Source organism: Geotrypetes seraphini, chromosome 12 (genome assembly GCF_902459505.1).
Source record: "Geotrypetes seraphini chromosome 12, aGeoSer1.1, whole genome shotgun sequence".
Classification (NCBI taxonomy): domain Eukaryota; kingdom Metazoa; phylum Chordata; class Amphibia; order Gymnophiona; family Dermophiidae; genus Geotrypetes; species Geotrypetes seraphini.
This window is the reverse complement of record NC_047095.1, coordinates 102,474,248-102,498,142: the sequence shown is the minus strand read 5'-3', so window position 1 is coordinate 102,498,142 and position 23,895 is coordinate 102,474,248. Positions and strand designations below refer to the sequence as shown.

General features: G+C 44.9%; 1 protein-coding gene across 1 annotated transcript in view; it reads right to left on the bottom strand.

Moving 5' to 3' along the window:
- Positions 1-23,895, bottom strand: part of LOC117346196 (vomeronasal type-2 receptor 26-like) — a 124,955-nt gene that overhangs the window by 58,569 nt on the left and 42,491 nt on the right. The window lies entirely within an intron of this gene.

The window sequence follows — 23,895 nt, the reverse complement described above, 5'->3', positions numbered from 1 at the left end:
TTCATCTCACGGATAAATTTAAAAAAATTTGGCATAACTTTCTTTTGTGGTTTGAATATAAAGAACTTGTTGCTTATGTTATAGTGATATAGGTATATATTTGGATTTATTAATTCTACCTCAGCTAGGGTGATAGAAACCTTGCCACTTTGTGCATATGTTTGATATTTCCGTATAAGTGGTAGTGGAAAGTCAGAGTATTTACCATAGTAGAGAATGATCACAGTTGATGATTCTTTAATTGTTCTTTGAAGTTGCTGTGAATCCAATTTTGTGGTTTTTTCCCGGTGAGGAAAGGTGCGATGAAATGCAATGCAGCCACCATTCCGTTCAATCCCTTCTTTGAGGATCTGGACAGATCTCATACTACTTTCATCATCAGTTGAAAATATACTGACCCATTTCCAGCCAAAATACTTCAGTAGCTTGCCTATCGCAACACAGAGATGCAACTCACTGGAGACAGTCCGATAAAAATAAGGATATTGAACAGGGTCACTCATATAAATATTCTGTGAAATATAACTGACCTGTCAAGAAAATATAAAATAATGAATATACAGTATAATCCTTTTTTAATCACTCTGAGAGAATAGTTTATATCACATGGGTCATAGCATCCAATAGCACATAATTTGCAGATTTGCTTGTTTCTGGGCTCCTGTTAGGCTCTCCTTTATAAAATTGGGGGTCATTTTATAAAGGGACGTATTCTGTACCTGGTATTACATGCTCCCCCTTTGGGGAGATTTAGTCATTTACACATAGACAGCCTCACATTAGGCCAACTCTCTTCTTCCCACCCTCCCCACAAATCCAGGGATACTCCTAAGAGGGTGGTACATAAATGTATTTAACCCTTTCTAATCCCTTATATTCCTACTAAATCCTTAAGATCAGAAGAGAAATCTCTCCTCTTAGTCCCTTCACTAAGACTCATTTATTGAAGGAGAGACACGATCTTTTCTGTTACGGCCCCTCAAATCTGGAATTCACTTCCAATCAATATAAGGGGAGAAAAATTACTTAATTAAGTTTAAAAGGCTTCTGAAAAGCTGGCTTTTTAAGGATGCATGTTAGAGTATTAGTAACTCTGATAAGTGAAAATTGAGCGGGTAACCTTTCCCCCATCCTATTGTTTCATCAACTTGTCCTTTTCATTTGTTTACAAATTGTATTTAACCCTTCATTTTTTTTAACCTTCTGTGTCTGGTTGGTCTAAAGTTGTATTAACCGTCTGGTTTGATTAATGTTTTTTTACTCCAATTTTATCATTATTTGTAAATCGCATTGAATTATGATTTTGCGATCAAATCAAATTTTTATTAAACTTGAAACTTGAAGTGTCCCTGAATTTACAGAGAGGCTAAGGATGAACCATCCCAAAGAGTGAGATTGTTGTTTTTTTTACCCCAATTTTATCATTATTTGTAAATCGCATTGAATTATGATTTTGGATCAAATCAAAGTTTTATTAAACTTGAAACTTGAAGTGTCCCTGAATTTACAGAGATGCTAAGGATGAACCATCCCAAAGAGTGAGATTTATCACTCCAAGGAGTGAGATTGAGGGCTACAGAGTGAAATGTTTCAGATAGTACGCACAGAAATCTAGAATGATTTATAAGAACATAAGAACATAAGCAGTGCCTCTGCTGGGTCAGACCAGAGGTCCATCATGCCCAGCAGTCCACTCATGCGGCGGCCCAACAGGTCCAGGACCTGTGTAGTAATCCTCTTTCTATACCCCTCTATCCCCTTTTCCTTCAGAAAATTGTCCAATCCCTTCTTGAACCCCAATACCGTACTCTGTCCTATCACGCGCTCTGGAAGCTCATTCCAACTGTCCACCACCCGTTGGATGAAGAAAAACTTCCTAGCATTGGTTTTATGAGTGGTATTGCTTTGCAAGTGAATCAAGACAACATTAAATGGTATTGGCTTTTCTTTGGAGCCTCTGGAAGAATAAAAACAAAGCGGGGAACAGTCTGAGTAAATTTTTCAAGCTGGAAATATTCTTCAACCTAGTCATTAAAAATGTATGTATATTTGTTTTAGAGTGAATGTATTTGGTGAAGGTACTTGAAGTAAATGGAAAAAGGGACAAATCAAGAAGAAGCAGTAGGCAGGAAGATGGGCTGAGATTTTTTCCTACCGGTTGCACCACTTGGTTTATATTTCAAGGCACCTTTCTTTTGAAATAGAGATTAATGCATGGGTATATGATGCTAAATGTGATCAAGTGCAAAGTGATGTATGTGGGAAAGGAGAACCTGCACTATAGCTATGTAATGCAAGTTTCTATGTTAAGACTCACCACCCAGGAAAAGGATCTGGATATCATCACTGAGGATACATTGAAACCCCTAGCTCAATGTGTGGTGGCAGCTAAGAAAGCAAATCAGATTTTAGAAATGGAAAAGAAAGATGCACAACCATTTGGGATTCATTCAACCAGGTCACAGAGGAAGCTCTTAAAAAAAACCCTGAAAACCCTATGGCCTACAACCTGCCCTCTAAATCCCTGTCCAGCAAAAATAGTACAAGTGAGTAAAGCCGGACAGGACTATTAAGTGCATCATGCTGACTCTACATAAAAGTAGGGGGAAACAGTATGAAGAAAGGTCAAAATAGCCTCACTAGAAGGCAATACTCCAAAGGTATAGAGGTTAGTATAAGAATCTTGAAATTGCTGAACTAAATCCTTAGGTTAGGGGTGTCAAACTCAAATCACATAAGGGGCCAAAATCTATAACACAGGCTAAGTTGGGGGTTGAATACTTTATTAAGATACTTAGGGCCTCTTCTATTATACTGCGCTAGCAGTTTTTAGCGCAGTGAGCCATGCTGCTCACGACACTCATAGAGTTCCTATTAGTTTTGGGAGCAGCATGGCCCTCTGCGCTACAAACTGCTAGCACAGTTTAATAGAAGAGGAGTTTAATCTTAGTAGAAATATAGGGATACAACCTCTCCAACCCCACACTGACCCTCTGCAGTCTGCCCGACAACATGTGCACAGATGGATCAAGCACTGGTTGTCGGGCAGACTGCAGAGGGTCGGAGTAAAGGGTCAATATTCTGACTGGCGGGGAGTCACGAGCGGTGTACCACAGGGGTCGGTGCTGGGGCCATTACTCTTTAACATATTTATCAATGACCTGGAAAAGGAGGCAAAGTGCGAGGTTATAAAATTTGCAGACGATACCAAACTGTGCGGCAGAGTTAGGACCAGGGAGGAGTGTGAGGACCTACAAAGAGACCTGGACAAGTTAGAAGACTGGGCAAACAAATGGCAAATGCGCTTTAACGTGGACAAATGCAAGGTCATGCATATAGGGAAAAAGAACCCGTTGTTCAACTACAAATTGGGGGGGGGTATTGTTGGGAGACAGCAGACTTGAGAGAGACTTGGGTGTGCTGGTGGATGCATCACTGAAGCCATCTGCACAGTGCGCAGCAGCCTCGAAAAAAGCCAACAGGATGCTGGGCATCATAAAGAAGGGCATAACAACCAGAACACGGGAAGTCATCATGCCATTGTATCGAGCGATGGTGCGTCCACATCTGGAATACTGCGTTCAGTATTGGTCGCCGCACCTCAAGAAGGACATGGCGGTACTTGAGAGAGTCCAAAGGAGAGCAACGAAAATGGTAAAAGGGCTGGAACACTGCCCATACGCCGAGAGGTTGGATAGGCTGGGGCTCTTCTCTCTGGAAAAGAGGAGGCTCAGGGGAGATATGATAGAGACCTTCAAGATCATGAGGGGCATAGAGAGGGTGGATAGGGACAGATTCTTCAGACTGAAGGGGACAACAGGTACGAGGGGGCATTCGGAGAAACTGAAGGGAGATAGATTCAAAACAAACGCAAGGAAGTTTTTTTTCACCCAAAGGGTCGTGGACACTTGGAATGCGCTACCAGAGGAAGTGATCAGGCAGAGTACGGTACAGTGATTCAAACAAGGATTGGACGGATTCCTGAAGGATAAAGGGATCATGGGATACTGAGGGAGGAGCTGGGATGTAACACAAGTATAGAAAGCTAATCAGGTAATGAGTATAGAAACCAAACCAGGTCGTGCATGTGCAAGACCGGAGGGTTAGGACTTCGATAGGAAGACAGGACTTAAATGAGAAACCAAGGTGGCAAGGGAGCCCCTTCTGGTGATACAGACAGGTCGTGACCTGTTTGGGCCGCCGCGGGAGCGGACTGCTGGGCAGGATGGACCTGTGGTCTGACCCGGCAGAGGCACTGCTTATGTTCTTATGTTCTTATGTTCTTTTAGGCCCCAGTTCACGCTTACTGTCTAACACCAGCTCTGACAGGATACACATTTCAAATCTGATATATTGTGATCACAAAATAGAAAATAAAATTATTTTTTCTACCTTTTGTTATCTGGTCATTTTGCTTTTTCATCATCTTGGTCCTAGTTTTTCTCTTTCTGCTTTTTGTCTATCTTCTACTAATTTTCTTTCCAGTGTCTGCTGTCCATTTTTTCTCTTCTTCTCTCTTGCAGAGAGCTGCACAGGAATGGGGTCTATGGGAATCCCTTGGGTTCCCCCTTCAGATCACGGGGATCCCATGGGGACACCATTTCAGGTCATGGGTATCCCGTGGAGTTAGAGCAGTGGTCTCAAACTCATGGCCCGGGGGCCATATGCGGCCCGCCAGGTACTATTTTGAGGCCCTCGGTATGTTTATCATAATCACAAAAGTAAAAAAAACCAGTTTCTTGATCATTTGTCTATTTAGCTATAAATGACAATATTATTATTAAGACTTAGCCAAAAGGAAAGATTTATAAACTATAAAGAGTTTTACCTCATGCAAAATTGTCATTTCTTTAATAAGACATTAACTATTTTTTTCTGAGGCCCTCCAAGTACCTACAAATCCAAAATGTGGCCCTGAAAAGGATTTGAGTTTGAGACCACTGGGTTAGAGGCAGCTCAAGCCGAGAGGCGTGTCTTCTTTCCTTGCCTGCAGCGCGCACTGTGACAGGGATCTGGCTAGTCCTGCTGAATCCAAGGAGAAAGTCCCTGTAAACCCCAGTAAAAACCCGGTAACCAGGTCTAGGAAACATCCTGAGCGAGGTGAAAATCCTGTGGACTTGAGGCGGTCCAGAGGAGGGCGACGAAAATGATAGGAGGCTTGCACCAGAAGACATATGAGGAGAGACTGGAAGCCCTGAATATGTATACCCTAGAGGAAAGGAGAGACAGGGGAGATATGATTCAGACGTTCAAATACTTAAAGGGTATTAACGTAGAACAAAATCTTTTCCAGAGAAAGGAAAATGGTAAAACCAGAGGACATAATTTGAGGTTGAGGGGTGGTAGATTCAGGGGCAATGTTAGGAAATTCTACTTTACGGAGAGGGTGGTGGATGCCTGGAATGCGATCCCGAGAGAGGTGGTGGAGAGTAAAACTGTGACTGAGTTCAAAGAAGCGTGGGATGAACACAGAAGATTTAGAATCAGAAAATAATATTAAAGATTGAACTAGGCCAGTTACTGGGCAGACTTGTACGGTCTGTGTCTGTGTATGGCCGTTTGGAGGAGGATGGGCAGGGGAGGGCTTCAATGGCTGGGAGGGTGTAGATGGGCTGGAGTAAGTCTTAACAGAGATTTCGGCAGTTGGAACCCAAGCACAGTACCGGGTAAAGCTTTGGATTCTCGCCCAGAAATAGCTAAGAAGAAAAAAGAAAAAAAAAAAAAAAAAAAATTTTTAATTGAATCAGGTTGGGCAGACTGGATGGACCATTCGGGTCTTTATCTGCCGTCATCTACTATGTTACTATGTTACTATGTTACTGTGAACAGATGTAGGAAGGTGTCTGCCCCTTTAAGAGTATCCAAAGCTCAAGCTGAAAGAACAGGGCCCTTTAAGAATTTGGCTAACCCTGCTAGGAGGGGGCGTGGCTTGTTGCCGAGGCTCCCATTTACAGAGCTTTCCTCGTCAGATAGAGGGGAGAGACAGCTGGGACAGGAAGCTGAGGAGAAGCTGGGAAGGAAGCCAGTCCTTCCAATTGAACCATGGCCAGCACAAGAAAGTTTCCCTGAAGATTGGGAAATGGAGGAACCAGAAGTCCAACCTGAGGAACAAGACATGGAATGCCAGGTGGACTATGACTTGCCTAACTGGGAGGAACACTTAATGGAGTGTGAGTAGGCTATTAAGCCCAGAAGTTTTCCTTGTTTTTTTGAACTTTTGAATTTATGTTTTGGAGCAGCTTGTGCGCTGCTCTGACTTGTGCTGGGAGTGTAAGAAGTCAAACCGGAGCCTGTCTCTTTGGGGAGGGCGGCAACACCTGTGGTGAACAGGCTCCTCTCCTCCCAACCTGTTGGGGATTTAGCTCTACCCAACAGGGACACAGTCAGAACCAGAGCCAGAGCCAGAAAGAACATTTTACAAGAAAGTGCTTGGACTGTTTTGTTAAGCCATGAGTATGGCCAGAAGACTAAATTAAGGATTTTTATATTGTAGCCAGTATCCGCCTTATACTCAAAAGGTTTGAATTGATGCATGACTGTTCTGTCATATCCTAAATGTGGCCGGAAGGCTAAACTGAGGATTTTGCTGCTATTAGTTTGGACTGACTCTGGAAGTACGGCTGGTGCTAGGAGTAGGACTTATTTGTTTGATAAAAGAAGTAAAGAGAATTCTTGAAAGTTTGTTTTCACTCATGCCAAATTCTGACATTTTTGTTTGAAACTTTTGGTGTTCCATTAAAAGTGTTTTGTTTGAACAACCTGGACATTTTAGTGTGCAATTTCTGGGAGACATTAAAGAATCTGTGTTCCTACCTTTATTTTAACTCCAGGACTAGGATTCAGCAGAGCCACTAGGCCTAGCCAGGATCCTTGTCCCACAGCACACATTGCCAACCGGAAGTCTTCCCCTGATGTCAGAGCTGACGTCGAGGGAGGACTTCACATCAGTCATGTGCAGTGTGCAGTGCATGCAGCATGTTGCATGTGACTAATGTGAAGCCCTCCCTCCAATGTCAGCTGTGTCTTCGGAGAAGACTTCCGGTCAGCTACATGTGCGTGCTGCAGGCAGGAAAAGAATATGAGCCTCTTGGCTCGAGCTGCCTTTCAGAGCTCCATTTGGATGATGAGGAGAAAGTTGCTGAGAAGATGAGAGCTGATCCAGGGCTTTTGCTTGTCAGAGCAACAGGATGGAATTTCCTCTGCCTGGTGCCAGCAGCATTCTGGGGCTGGATGAGGTTAGAACTCAGAGCAAACATTGCCTCTCTGAACATAAAGCAGAGTTCATCAGCAGAAAAGAACCCCCTCTGTTTCTTTTCTCTTTCCTGTTCTTGTCGTGTTTCTGTTTTAGAAAAATAATTCTTTAACCCCTTTCCCCTGCCATCTCCTCTCTCTTGCATGTGTTTTCACTGCTTTTAAAAGATGTTTTGAATTTCTTTTCACTGCTTTTAAAGATGTTTTGAATTTGTATTACACTATCAAAGTTTAAAAATCAATAAAGATTTACAGAAAAAAAGAATTACTGCTGCTTGCTTCTCCTCTAGGACCCATCAGAGCTGTAGTCTAATGAGATCTACTCTCCATGGCTTTGGCTCTCAGACTCTGTTTGGAAAATTTTACAGCCTTTTGTCATAAGGAAATGCTACTATGACTCCCCTTTTAGTTGTATTATTATTATTAATAATGATAAAAGGAGCCCACTGCAAGTGGAGTTTGAAACATTAATGGAAACATTTGACTGTCTTTATACTTATTTTGCCTTCACCATACAAAAGAAGACTTTGAGCTGCCTCCAACCCCTGCTGTTATCCGGATGTGAATGTTGGAGGCAAACACGGGACACCCAAGGGGTCAAACGTGGGAGGCAAAAATGGGACACAGAAGGGGGGAGGGAGTACCTTTTTGGACACAGAAGGCATGAACTTGGGAGAGAGGATGGAGGAAAGGAGGGAAAGAGATGCTGAGGTGGGGGAGGGAATAGAAAGGGATAATTGGGTGTGGGTGTGTCAGTGAGAGGGAAGAGATGGTCTGCACACGGGGAATGGAAGAAAGGAGAATTTTTGGTCATAGGGAGGAAGTGAGGTACAGATGAGAGGGAAGAGAAAGATGAGAGGGAGAAATGTGGTAGAAAGGGAACAGTGAGACAGATTGAAAGGGATGCAAGAGGGAGGAATGCTGGACATAGTGGTGAAGGGAATGGAGGGAGAAATGTGGCATGGTGCTAGAGAGGGGTGATAGAAGGAGAAATGTTGGGCATGGGATTGGTGGGCAGGGGTGAAAGATGCTGCACCATGGTCCTGGGGATGAGAGAGGGATAAATGCTGGACTATGGTATGAGAAACCAATGGACAGCAACAGAAGAATTTACAGAAAATGGGAAAGTAGAAAAAATAAACTGGGACCAACTTGATGGAAAAATAAGTGAAAAGACAACAAAGGTAAAAAACAGAATTTATTGAGCAAAATATGTTAGCTTTGGGAAATGTATATAGCAGATGTCTTTGTATTATGTTCAAAAGAAAAGGAAATACATTTCTGGTTTTATTTCTACAATGTTGAAGTACTTGCTGACCCTTGCTGTGGCTGATGGGGATCCCCAAGCACTGCCAGCAGAGGACCTCCTCTAGAGATAACCAAAACTCCCCTCCAACCAAGCACAGAAGTCACTGGTAGCATCTGAGAGCCACTGAGGTGTCAGCATCTGTGACTCAGGGACGCTACTTCTGCCTGCCAAGCTTGGCAAAAAGGGAGCCCCGGCCACCTGCAGAGGAAGTCCTCAGCTGACATAGCTTGGGGGTCCTCATCAGCTGAGTATTTATATTTTATATTTACATTAGAGGTTCTGGTAGAAATCCTTTACAAAGTATGTATTCTTCCCAATTAATATTTCCCAACTAAAGTGTCTTTGCTTATTTGTAAATTCATCTACTCTTTATCTCCTCTAGAAATTACCAGATATCTTCTTCTTGTAACAAATTTTTTTTTGTAATTCTTTTGTAATCCACCCTGAACCACAAGGCAATGGTGGAATAGAAATCTCGTAATGTAATGTAATCAGAGTCTTTAATTCAGTAGCATAATTAAATGAAATAACTACTTCTGAAGTTTATAGGGACAGGCAGGGACAAGTTTGACTCCAACGGGGACGGGTTTGATTTTACCGGGGACAGGTGGGGATGGGTTTGATTTCTGTCTCCATGCAACTCTCTATTCTCTTGTTCCATTCCCTCCTTAAGAACATAAGAATATAAGCAATGCCTCTGCTGGGTCAGACCTGAGGTCCATCATGCCCAGAAGTCCGCTCACGCGGCGGCCCAACAGGTCCAGGACCTGTGCAGTAATCCTCTATTTATACCCTTCTATCCCCTTTTCCAGCAGGAAATTGTCCAATCCTTTCTTAAACCCCAGTACTGTACTCTGCCTTATTACGCCCTCTGGAAGCGCATTTCTTATGCCTGTCTTCAACATATTGGTTTTTTTCATTGAGCTTTCTTAACTTTATTGCTTCTGTCCACTCAAATCTTGCCCTCTTTCTCACCGTTCTTTTAAAGTTTTTTTTAAATTTTAAAACAATTTTATTAAACAGTGCAAAGAGCCAAACACAGGCTAAATGCCAACAACAAAAAACAAAAGAGCATCCCCAAGCAGAACAACAATCCCCCTTCCCTACCGGGTAATATACATTCCCCAAATAGCAGGCAAGTAACCCACCAGCAAGAAAGAATTGACTGGATATTCCCAAATTAAAGCCTTTAGACGATGCCCCTCCAAGCACCATAGGCACGCCAAATGTGATGAAAAGAACTACAGGTATCAGTTTGTAAAGCAGTCAGTTTAGACATAAGATAGATATCATCCACTCTAAGAGGAAGATACAACTGTGCAGGAAGAGCAGTCTGTTTTCAAAACTGGGCCACACAGTCTGGCTGCCGTAGCAACCAAAGCCACAAAATGAGCTGGATCACAATCCAGCCCCTGGGCAGGTTGATTGAGCTAAAAAATGTCCATGTGCAGAGTACAGGAGTATGCAATACATCAGACAACACCTGTTGAACCATTCCCCAGAAGAGTACCACTTTAGGGCAGTCCCACCAGATGTGCCCAAAAGTCCCCAGCCCCCCACAGCCTCTCCAACAATAATCATCCCCATCGGCATACAAATAGTACAACTTCTCAGAAGTGTAATACCATTGAAATAACATCTTGTATCCCTGTTCAACCAGGGGAGTGGCCAGTGAGACTCATAACAAGGCACCATAAAGGCTTTCCCATTGTTGCAAATCAAGTGGCACCCCCAATGCTTGAATGATCTGTCCTGGGGACGGCTATACAATAGGGCTTTATACAATCGTGAAATAAGTTCCACAACAGAGCCCATGCGGAACACTTGAAGAAAGGCTGAGTCCACTTTCTTCCAGTCCAGGAGAACCCACTTCTGTACAAAATCCCGAAGCTGGGTATAGGCAATAATATCTTCCGCTGGGAGATCATAGACATCCTGCAAAGCTGCAAAAGGGATCAGTTCCCCTTGGAAAATCAGCTGGCCCAGCACTCGGAGCCCACTTCTCTCCCAGCGCTGAAATATCCCAGAGTCCCGAGCAGGTAAAAACCCTGGTGCATATTGAATAGGGGTAGCATGAAAATAGCATTTCTGCGGGAACCAAGACCACCACACCTGTTCCCACAGATGCAAGGTGCAAGCCATTCCATAGGGAGCCCCCCCCGCATAACATCCCGAAGGACCTCCACAGGAAGCCACGGTAGGGCCGCAAGGGGATAACTGGGCTGGAGCTCCTGCTCTAACAAGACCCAATGTCTGATTGGGAAAACCCAATGAAATAAAACTTGTAATTGGGCAGCATAATAATAATTAAAGAAGTCGGGAACTCCCATGTCTTCATGGAGCCTATACCAATACATATGCTCCCGTCTAACCCTGGGTGGTTTATGATTCCAGATGTAAGTGAAAGCTCAATGTTGAAGCTGAAGCAAAATTGTTTGGGGACTGAGAGAGGCAAACAGAACAGATATAAAAAATGGGGCAAGACATTCATTCGTAATGCATTAATCCTACCCATCCAGGACAAATGTAAGCCCTACCATTGATCAAGATTAGCAAACACAGCACGCAACAAGGGGGGATAATTCAGGCAAAAAAGCTCATCCAGGTCCCTAGATACATGAACCCCAATGTATCGGATTGACTTAGCAGCCCAACGAAATGGGAAGGCCCCTTTTAAGCCAGTGATAAGAGTCAGCAGAAATAGAAAGATTAAGAATCTCAGATTTAGTGGCATTAATTTTGAACCCCGCCACCTGGCTATACTGCTCTAGGACCCGCAGTACCACCCACAGAGTCCAGCGGTTGAGAAAGCATAAACATGATATCATCGGCATAAAGCGATATCTTATGTTCCTGTGCCCCCACAGTAATCCCGTGTATAGCAGTATGAGCCCGAATAGCCACTGCTAAGGGTTACATCACTAATACAAAAATAAGGGGAGATAACAGACACTCCTGATGGGTCTCACGTTGTACCAAAAAAAGGGGTTGTATACTGGCCATTAACCCGCAAACAAGCCTCTGGGTTAGCATGCAATAAGGTCAACCAATGCAAAAATTGCCCGAAAACCCCAGGCAGCGGAACACCACCTGCATAAATGGCCAGTAAACCTGATCAAAAGCTTTCTTGGCATCAACCAAGAGCAATAGTGAGGGAATAGAAAAATGCCAGGCCACCCAAATGAGATGTAACACTTTACGAATATTATCTCCCAGAAATAATACCACATTGGTCCCCATGAACCAGCGCTGGCATAAATATTTACAAGCGGATTACCAAGATATGAGTAAACAACTTATAATCTACCCCCAACAAGAATATCAGATGATAGGAGCCAGAGCATGGGATCCTTCCCAGGCTTAAGAAAAAGTGACACCGCAGCTTGATGAAAAGAATACGGTAAACTCTCCTCCGCTAAGAAAGAATTAAACAACTGAGTAAGAGGATCCACCAAATAAGCCGCCATCTTTTTGTAAAATAAGAGGAAAAAAACCATCAAGCCCTGGCACCTTTTGGGCAGACAGATGCTGAATAGCCTCTAAAACCTCAGGGAGCTGAATGGGAGCAGAAACTACTCCACATCTATTTCTGCCAGTCGGGGCAAACTGACCCCTGACAGAAAAGCCTCTATATCTGCATCTGAAGCAGAAGACTCGGGTGTATATAAAGTGCAATAAAACTCCAAGAAAGCCTGATGAATGGCCACCTCAGTCAATTGGAGCAGCCCAGCAGCATCTCAAATCTTAAAAATGAGATGTTGAGCTTGTGTCTGCCGAAGCTGCAAGGCCAACAAGCGACTCACTCTCCCCCCACTCAAAATACTTCTGCTTCCGCCACTGAAGAGCCCATGCCATCCCCTCTAAATCAAGCTCCTTTGACTTTCGAGATGCCACCAGAGCCGCACTGCCCGCTTCAGTGGGATGCTGATTATGCCAAAATTCCAAATGCCGGAGACGAGCCAATAAGTCCAGTCATCTAGCGACCCGACATTTGTTACGATACACTCCCTATGAAATGCAACACCCCCTCAGAGTCGCTTTAAAACTCTCCCATAGTACACCCGAGCTGACCTCACCTGTATTGTTCAAAGCGAAAAAATCTTTAACATCACCCTTCAACAAAGACAGGGTAGTGGGATAACAAAGCAAAAAATCATTCAGTTGCCACAGACAACACCCCTCCCTATCGCGACCAACATGCAATTCCAAAGAAAGGGGAGCATGGTCAGACCACACTCGTGGCTCAATAGTGGAGCCACCAATGCCTGGCAGAGTACGGCGAGGAGTCAACCACAAATCGATTCTAGTATATGAGTGGTGTAAAGAGGAATAATAAGTATAATCTCACACTCCCGGATGATGATAATGCCAGACATCAACCAGATCATACCGGCGTAAGAAACGAAGAAACGCTCGACTGTCACCCCTTGCATAACGAATTGCCGAATTAGAATTATCCTCCTGGGGATTGCAGGTTAGGTTGAAATCCCCCCAATTAGAACTGTGCCATCCACATGATCCAATAATAAGCACTCCAATAATGTACAGAAGGCCCCCTGACCTGTATTGGGTACGTAAACATTCAGAAAGCTATACAAATGGCCTTCCAGCTCTCCCTTGACCAAGATATACCGCCCTTCTGCATCCCGAATTGCCTCTTTCAGAGTAAACTGTACATTCTTGTGGATAAGAATACCTATTTCCTGGGTCTTTTTGTGGATTCCATTGCAGGAAAGAAAAACATGAGGATAACACTTATGCAAGAGCAACTTCTCAAATTTAGATTGAAAGTACGTTTCCTGAATAAACTGCATTGCCACCTTCAAGGGACACAACTCCTTAAAGAGCAATCTCAACTTTTGTGGGGTATTCAATCCACGTACATTATAAGATAAATAAGTATACTTAATACCCCAAAAGGAAGTTGCCTATCCAGGCTATCCATCCCTTCCAAAGAACCCTGATATACCCACAACATGCATACAGGCAGCCACTCAAACCAGACAAACCCCATCCAATCACACAGTCTCTAAGCCCCAACAATACTCAGTTCCCCTACCCGATCTCCCCCAACACCCCCATCCAACCCTCCCTTGCCCCTCATGGTCCATCCACCGAAGCACATGGAATCCATGCTACCAGGAATTGTAAAGAAACAGCCCTCAGATCCCCATACAGCAGAATAAAGAAAACCTTCTGTCCCCAAAGCTACACCCAAAGAAAATACAGGTACAGTGCAGCAAGAAAATGAACCATGTCACTCCAAATCCTATAGCAGGTTACTTAGGAGCTGCCTCTGTGGTCATAGGATGATGAGCCACTCAAGACCGGATAACCTTCTGCCAACCCAGGCCCCGCACAGAGGTAGAAGCAGGAGACCGCTAAGGCAAAGGAGGCAGCACTGAGGCCGGTAGCAACACAGACTTCACCAAACGAGCTTACACATCCGCCACTGCTGTGGCAGAATAGGTCTTGCCGGCATGTGTAAATGCCAATGGGGTACAGCCAGTGATAAAGGATGCTGCAGCTCCATAGAAGTTGAGTGCAGTCATGATAGGAATGCCAGTGATGCAGAGTTGCAGGAGCCACATCTGGGTAAATCTCAATATCCACCTTCTCCCATTTAGTCGACCCGACTCCACGCCGAACTGCACACAGCACATGTTCCTTGTCCACATATCTGTGGAAGCAGGTCACATCATGCGATCGGTTGACATCTCGGAGTCCCGCAATCCGGTGAGCGCGATCAAGCAAGGGTTTGCCCACCTCCACTGGGGACCCAAAGCTTTGATGCAAATAAAATCAATAACTTCCATACAGCGGGCATCAGAAACTGTAACAGGTACTCCCTGAAAGTGGAGGTTACATCACCTGGAGCAGTTCTCCAGATCCTCCATTTTTAAGGTGGAGGCTTCCGCTTGCTCCTCCAGTGCAGCTATCTGCCCCCTCAGCTGTGTTAAGTCCATGCTGTGGGTCTCCAGCAAGGTTTCCGCCTCACCCAGGCTCCCTCCGATGTCACTGACATCACATTTCAGGTCTGCAATGGTGCCATTAATATCCACTCAGACCGCTGAAAGTTCCTTTTTCAGTTCCTGGAACCAGCTGCGTATCTCAGGCCACAAGCCTGGTAGTGTCGCCTGAAGCGGCTGCTCCATCTGCGCAATCCCAGCGCTCTCTGCCACAATCTTTGCAACAGGCTTTAATGGCCCATTTGACAGCGGCAAGAAAAAAGCTTTTTTTAATATTTATTTGTTTATTCATTTAAAAAAGGAAAAAAGCTTTTATATCGGTTTGTTTTTTTGTGTGTCACCATCGCTCCACTTGCCATAGCCTCACCAGCACACTGCAGCACTCGAAAACACCAGGGTGAGCCCAAAGGAGCCTAAAACAGCTTCAGGGATGGTGGAGCTATTTCCCTAGGCTGCCATCAGCCATGATGATGTCACTTCCTCCCTCCCTTCTTTTTAAGTTTTCAGCTACTTCTCAATTCTGCATCTCCTCTCCATCCCTAGCTCTCCCATTTCTCATCTCACTCTTTTCCCAGCCTTCTATTTCCTTCTATTTACTCCCCATTACCACATCTCTCTTCCTCTCTCCCCTTGATCCAACATTTTGCTCCCTCTCTTTTCTGTTGTTCTACTTCTCTCCCCCTTGATGCTGAACAATGAGATGGAAGGTAAAAAGAGATGCTGCATCTCTCTCTTCCTTCTACCTCATGCCTAACATTTCTCCTTCCAATCCAACTCCAGATCCAACTTCTCTCCCTTTCTCTTCCCAAATACCTCCATCAATCTGCCTCCCTATCCCTCCAAGTCCACTATTTCTCCCTTTCTCTTCCAAACAGTTCTCCTTTCAAGTATCTCTTTCCTTCTTCCTCCACACCACCCCAGGTCCAATCTCTTTCCCTTCATACCTGTCTCTCTCTCTTCACATCCCAGCATGTATTCCCTGCTGCACCGGTCCCTCTCTCCTCACAGTCCAGCATGCATTCCCTCCCATGCCAGTCCCTTTCTCCTCACAGCCCAGCATGTGTTCTCTCCTGCTCTGCAATGTTGCCGTCAAGCTGAAAAATCTGCCAGCCTCTACAGTGATTCAGCAATGTTGTCTGCAGCTCCCCTTCCTGCTTTCCATGTGCCGTGGTCTGTCTCTAATGATGCACAACTTCCTGTTTCTGCCCAGGTGGACCACGGCAGATGGAAAGCAGGAAGGGGAGCCAAGGACAACATTGTTGAATTGCTGCCGAGGCTGATAGATTTTTCAGCTTGACGGTGAAATCGGACCAGCATGGGAGAGAAGACATGCTGGACTGTGAGTAGGGGAAGTTCAGGAGCACTGCCACGGGCCATATAAAACGGCTAGGTGTGCCAGATTTGGCCTGTGGGCCTTGAGTTTGACACATGTGCCTTAGTTAATACTAACAATAGATCTCCTTTCTTAATTGCTTGGATCTTAAACTTGGATCTGACCCACCCTGTTTTTCCCTTAATAATAAAAAGTGCTATCTTTATAGAAAAGTAACCCTACCCTCTCAGTGAGCAATGAATTAAACTGGAATGTTAGAATGGTACTCCTACAATAAAAAAAACTATCAGAACTGAGCAAATATTGACCTCCTAAAGCATTCCTGAACAGTCTGAAATATCCAGTCATGACATGCTTATTCACACACAAAACTCACACATACCTACAAAAAACCCAAACTCTTTTCCACACTCATATCCTCACCCCCACAGCTCCTTGCCAGAATAAACCCTCATATGAATGCCAGATCTGAATGTGAGAAAACCCATGGGGAGTTAGATCAGGCTTCCCATAAATCAGCAAATATAGACAAGCAAACTGAGATACAATAACATTAACCAGCAACTCCATTGTATGGATGTAGAACTGTAATGCAAAATGAAACAGTACTTATACTCCAAGTTATCAAAGAAGACCTTCAGTACAGCTGTAAACATCCAAATGGGGACACATTCCAAATAAGGTAGGATATCATGTGAACTTTCTTGTTCTTCCACAAATTTCAGAATAAAGTCTGGACACCCTCTCTATTTCTGATGATTCCCCTATTAGCCACCGCCTGAGAACTGATCCCCTTTCTCAAATTCCCTTGAGAAGATGCCCAAAGCAGGAGGCCTCTGATACCAGCCACTTTGCCATGCCCCTCCACCAAGAGGAATCCATCTCCATTGGTTCATGCCATAACATTCTAACAGAAGTTGGAGATGCATTGTATTGCAGCAAATTTTGTTTCATGGTTGATGACCGATGACTAGAAGAACAAACACAAATTGTGCACAAGAAATCACAATAACAGCTCTTCCCAATCTACCTTAATTTCCTGACTTGGCCTCAGGTGACTCCATGTTTCCTAAACTTAAATTTATACTGTAAGAAAAGTGATTTTGAAGGACCTTGACATGACCTTGGGGTTTTCCTTAACCTAAAGGCTACTTTGTGTTTAATCTTACTTATCAGACTACTCTCTTTTTATTCTGCATGAGCTACAAGCTATGTGCTGTAACCGCATCCTGTGTAAGCTGGAAAACATGATCATATATGTACTTTGCCCTCCTGGACAAGTAATGATGAAACTGCAAGGCTTAGAAAAGTAGAGTTGCTCCCTATAGGAGATAAGGTTAATCCCTGAACCAATAGTAAATGCTGGCTTAGGACCAATGTATATCAATAATTTGTAGTAAAAGTAGCAAATGAAAAGTTTGTAGTTAGCATCCACCTGGCTTAGTCAGGAAATGGATAAATGTCACTGCACTTCCTGACTCTCGGCACTTCTGAAGCTGCTAGCTTAGTGCTCGGAAGTCTTTTCTGCATGTGCTGAATAAAGTCTGTTTCTTTCTTCACATCTCTGAGTTTTTGTGGCTGACCAAAGTGACATTTAATTTGGTGCCCGAACAGGTACTTGAAGGTCTTTTGACCGCCGGTTACTCGATTGGTCACTTGTGTCTGGTCTGAGAACTGACCTGTCTGCCAAGCTGGCTATCTCCTCTTGAGATTGGTTAGCATTCGGGGCTTGGACTGGCTCAACTGATTACTCTAGTCCTGGTTTGAAGTACAGGACCTGGTATTTGTCTGTTATCTGTCTGGTTCTGGGTTGTCACCGAATTGGTAAGTTCAGAATTGATAATTTCTGCCTTGTTTCCTTCTTCCTGTCTTAGTAAACAATTTGATCAATTGTTGAAGTAGCAGGGAGGGATTCTAGGACCTGTAATTCTCTGATTGAAAAACTGAGTTGAAGTTATTGTGTGTTTGTCTGTGAGAGAGTGTTTGAGACGTCCATGTGGACGGTATGAGTTCAGACCTGTTAGTACTGCGTTTCCTTTGCCCGGAGACGGACAGGGCCAGGAATACAGGGAAGCATTTTTGTCCTCCATTGCACGATGGGGGAAGTCAGTCTACTTATGGGGATCCTTTGGATAGAATGTTAGTTAATTTTAAGAAGAGATTTGGCTCAGACTATGGGGCCACACTTAAGAAATCAACCCTCATTCATCTATGCCAGTTAGAATGGCCGACGTTCAGTGTGGGATGGCCCCCTTCAGGGTCTCTAGACGAAGCCATAACCCATCAGATTTTTATTGTAATAACCCACCCTAAGACTGGCCACCCTGACCAATTCCCTTCTATAGATAGTTGGTTAGACCTAGTCCGTACTAAGCCTTCTTGGCTTTTCTCCCCTGTACCCAAGAAAATACAGTCCCAGGTCCTTGCTCTTAGGAAGACTGTCACTGACCATTGTCATCCGGGTCAAGTTCTCGCTTCCGATCCCTCAACTGACATACTCGAAATACCTACCGCTCCACCTTCTTACTCGGAGATGCCTCTGCCAGTACCCAATCCTAATCCTGGTCCCCCATTCAACAATCTGCCGCCCCTCACCCGGTACCTAATCTTAGCCCCTTATCCCCTGTCTGACCCACAGCCCCCTGTGCTCAATCCCAAGCCAGCACCTCAGCGCATGAGAACATTTATCTGCATCTGGACACCCTCTCTATTTCTGATGATTCCCCTATTAGCCACCGCCTGAGAACTAATCCCCTTTCTTGAATTCCCTTGAGAAGATGCCCAAAGCAGGAGGCCTCTGATACCAGCCACTTTGCCATGTCCCTCCACCAAGTCCCTGTTTCCATCTCACCAGACGCTGCTAGGCATCCTAGACCACCCACCTAAACCACCTTGTCTACCATCCCTTCAGTACCACTGATTTATATAATTGGAAATCCCACTGCCCCCCTTATTCTGAATGCCCCCAGGCCATTATTGACCTCATTCGGACTCATCGCCCCACTTGGTCAGACTGTCAGGAATTGCTTCTGTGCCTCCTAAACAACGAAGAATGTAAATGTATCCTCCAGGAAGCCCTTACGAGAGCCCAGTCGGATGCCGATGCAGCTGACCCCAGCTGGATTAACAATCACTTTCCTTCTCAGGACCCTAATTGGGATCCCAATAACGCCACTCATAATACTTTCCTTGGCCGGTACTGCCAGTATATCCTTAGAAACATAGAAGATGGCGGCAGAAAAGGGCCACGGCCCAACAAGTCTACCCACTCTAATGACGCACCCCTTACATTCTTCCCTGAAGTGATCCCACATGCTTATCCCATTTTCTCTTGAAGTCCAGCCTTGCAGGGTCCTGTCCTATCAGGTCGTGATTCCGTAGGTTTTGAGGGGGCCAGAGGAATAGGAGGGGGTATTTGGAGGAGCGGGGCTCAGAGTTTCGGGCTGCGGGCCGGCTATTTGGGAACGTATTCTGTAGGGCTACTGCAAGAAGGTCAGCTTTACATCGGAGGAGTTTATCAGCCTCCTGCCATTTGGCACTGTCCTGATTTATGAAAACACGCTGGGTTATTTCAAGAAGCTGGACGGTATTCATGCCAGTGAAACCGTCCTGTTTCTGAAGTTTTCTTTGTGAGCCAGGTTGCGTCTGGTTCACAAATGAGGTGTTAGCCATACGAAGATTTTCAGATTTCTCTAGATCAAAGGGGGTGAAGGTACGGTAGGCATTGCAGAGGCGCTCATAGAATGTGGCTGGAGATTTATCAGCCTTTTGGAAGACTTCAGATATTTTGGAAATATTAGTGGGCTTCCGAGAAGCCAAACGGAGACCCTCAAGGCGGAGGAACAATAAGCCTCAGTGGTTCTCTGCGGAGATCTTGGACCTCGTAAAAAAGAAGAAAAAAACATTTATCTCCTGCAAACAATCAGGAGAACGAGAGACCAAAGAGGACTATATGGCTAAGTCTAGAGCTGTCAAAACAGCAGTCAGAGAGGCCAAACTCCGGATGGAAGAGAATCTAGCAGAGAACATTAAAAAAGGTGATAAATCATTCTTCAGGTATATCAGTAACAGAAAAAAGAATACGGATGGGATTGTGCGCCTTAAGAAACCAACACAAAGGTGGAATCCATGAACAAAATTTTGAATTTACGCCCAGCAGCGTGTACTACGAACTCTCAAAGCTCAAAGTGAACAAAGCCATGGGACCTGACAAACTACATCCCAGGGTGCTTAGAGAATTGAGTGATGTACTAGCGGATCCATTATCCGAGCTCTTCAATCTTTCCCTGAGTACAGGAAGAATCCCATTGGACTGGAAAACAGCTAACGTCATTCCACTCCACAAAAGGGTTGGACGGAAGCTGAAAATTACAGACCGGTGAGTCTCACATCGATAGTGTGTAAAATTATGGAAACACTAATCAAACATAAATTAGATACGATCATGAATGACGAGAATCTAAGAGACCCCCATGAACATGGATTTACAAAGGGAAGGTCCTGCCAATCAAATCTGATCAGCTTCTTTGACTGTGTAACGAAAAAACTGAATATGGGGGAGTCCCTGGACGTCATGTACTTGGACTTCATTAAGGCTTTTGATAGTGTCCCACACTGCAGGTTATTAAGAACATAAGAAGTTGCCCCCGCTGAGTCAGACCAGAGGTCCATCTTGCTCAGCGGTCCGCTCCCGCGGCGGCCCATCAAGCCTAATGCCTGAACAGTGGTCCCTGATTAATTTTGTAACTTACCTCTAATCCCATTGTAACTTACCTCTAATCTGTACCCCTCAATCCCTTTGTCTTCCAAGTACCTATCCAAAGCTTCTTTGAACCCCTGTAGCGTGCTCCTGTTTATCACATCCTCTGGTAGCGCGTTCCATGTATCCACCACCCTCTGTGTGAAAAATTGAGCAAAATGAGTTCGTTGATATTGGGAAAACATTAACTGCATGGTAAAAGACTGGCTCGGTGGTAGACTTCAGAGGGTGGTGGTAAACGGCACTTTCTCCAAAATGTCGGAAGTGATCAGTGGTGTGCCGCAGGGTACAGTCTTGGGTCCAATCCTATTTAATATCTTCGTAAGAGACCTGGCTCAAGGACTTTCGAGGGAAAATTGCATTATTCGCCGATGACACCAAACTATGCAACATAGTAGGCAACAGCTCAGTGCCCGATGGCATGACGCATTTACTGGAACAGTGGTCCTCAACTTGGCAGCTAAGTTTTAATGCCAAAAAGTGTAAGGTCATGCACCTTGGCAACAGAAATCCATGCGGAACTTACACCCTAAATGGTGAGACCTTTGTAAGAACCACTGCAGAACAGGACTTGGGAGTAATCATTAGCGATGACATGAAATCTGCTAACCGTGGAGAAAGCTTCATCTAAGGCTAGACAAATGATGGGTTGTATCCGAAGAAGTTTCGTCAGCCGGAAGACCGAAGTTATAATGCCGTTGTACAGATCCTTGGTGAGACCTCATCTGGAATATTGTGTACAATTCTGGAGACCGCATTATCAAAAAGATGTGCAGAGAATGGAGTCGGTTCAGTGAATGGCCACCAGGATGGTCTCAGGACTCAAGGATATCCCGTATGAGGAAAGGCTGGGTAGGTTGCAGCTATACTCACTCGAGGAGCGTAGAGAGAGGGGAAATATGATTGAGACGTTCAAATATGTCACGGGCTGTATTGAAGTAGAAGAGGATCTTTTTTCTTAAAGGACCTATGGCGACAAGAGGACATCCGTTGAAACTCAGGGGTGGGAGATTTCATGGTGACACCAGGAAGTACTTCTTCACCGAGAGGGTGGTTGATCATTGGAATAGTGTGCCTATTGCAAGGAGATTGGTCACTGGAAGAATGAATGTCCAAGCAGACCCTGTACCCACCAGACCAAACCTAAGGACCAACCTCAGTGTTCTCCCCAGAAATTTTTTCCAGCCGGGTGGCACAAAAAAGTAGCCGGGTGGGGCGGGACTGGGAAATTTGGTGGTGCAAATTACCCCTCCCTGCTCATGGTGAAGGAGTAGGGCAGGGTTGTCCAACCTTTTGGTTTCCCTGGGCCGCATTAGCCAAAAAAAAATTTCTGGGGCCACACTAACACTAGCTGATGAGCAAAAAAAAAAGGCTGAGCAGGTACCAAATTTACAATCTCTAATATAGAAGATGTATGTATCTATTATAAAACCCTAAGCGCGCATGCGCACTTCTAACTTTGTGATCCCTACTTCCGTGATCCGTAGATCAAGCCTGCGCAAGGAAGCGGAGAACATGCCTGCGACTCCCCCCTCCCGCCCTCACTCATTCTAAGACGGTAGAAAATCTATTCATTCGCGTCTGCCCTCTTCTTCAAAGCAGCCTGCTGAGGATTTCCGGCCGGCTGTAGCGTGCCTCACAAGCCGTTCTCCACCTCGGTAGTACGTTCTCTCTGACGCGATCCCGCCCCTCCTCTGACGTAAGGGATCGCGTCAGATGGAACATGCTACTGAGGTGGAGAGCAGCCTGCGAGGTTCGCTACAGCTGCCAGCGATCCGTGCCGGTGGGCCAGAAGAGACCAGGAAGCTGGGATGGAGAGAGGATAGGAATGGCGGTTTGGGAGCAGGTATTAGGGAGCAGAGAAGAGGTGTTGCTGGATAGGGGGAAGATAAAATGAAGGGAGAAGGGCTGCTGCTGGACAGTGGGGAGGTAAAAGGAAGGGTGAATGGCTATTGCTGGACAGGGGGAGCAGTGAAGGGATGCTGATGGACAGATATTGATGGACAGGGGAAGCAGGGAAGAGGTGCTACTGGACGGGGGGAGGTAAAAGGAAGGGAGAAGGGCTGATGTTGGACAGGGGGAGAAGGGAAGAGGTGCTGCTGGACAGGGGGGAGGTAAAAGAAAGGTAGAAGGACTACTGCTGGACAGTGGGAGCAGGGAAGGGTGGTGGTGGACAGCCGAGGAAAGAGAGAGATAGAAAGACAGAAAACGGCCAAGGAGAGAGAAAGAAAGAAAGACAAGACACACACATCTATTATAGCACCCATTAATGTAATGGGTTTAAAGACTAGTCTAATAATAAACCTTCATTAAAGGGACACTGTGGAGAGGAATGAAAAAAGCAGTAATGCTTACCGTGACTGAGTAATCCTCCATGTGCACCACTGACAGTGGATGCGCACTCCTGGTTTTCCCATTCACATCTATTACAGCTACGGTGAACCTCTTCAGAGGTGAACCTCATCAGAGCGGGGATGCTGCGTCGGCTGTCAGCAGCGCACGTGGCGGATCGTTTAGTCAGGGTAAATATTACTGCTTTTTTAGGCCTCACACTTTGAGCTTAGGCTCCCTCAAAATGAACATCTCCCCTGCTGTAGCTAGTAGGGATCCCCAAGCCTTACCAACTGACGGCCACCTCCTCCCCTCCAACTTCCCAAGTTCTGCAGCTGGCAGCAATATTGCAGAGCTGCTGCCTTCCCTCCTCCCCCCTCCCCCCCCCCTCCACCTTGGCTTTCATGCATGCATGAAAGCAGTGGCAGCTTGAGGATATTGCCATTGGCTGCAAAGCTTGGAGATTTGGGTTGTAAGACTGGAAGAAGATGTCTTCAGGTGGCAGGGCTTAGGGATCCCCAACTGCTCTAGTATTTGTAAATTGCACTCAGGCAGGGAGAAACTTTGGTGCCTATCCACTAATTTTGGGCTCCAGTCCCTCCCCTAAATCAGCTGTATATAACTACACCACTGAATACAAAAATAATTCTGATGCACATATCCAAAAGCTAACTTATTCCAGTTAATAAATTCAGAATAAAACAATTTTTTTTAACTTGTTGTCTGGATATTTTGTTTTTCCATCATCTTTGTCCCAGTTTCTCTTTCTGTTTTTTGTCTCTTCAACTAATTCTCTTTCCAGTGTGTGCTGTTCATTTTTTTCTCCTCTCTTGTTCCATTTTCTCCTTATGCTTGTCTCCAGCGTATTGATTTTTCCCTTTCAGCTTTCTTAACTTTTTCTTTTCTTTTTTTGCCTCTGTCCACTCAAATCTTGCCTTCTTTC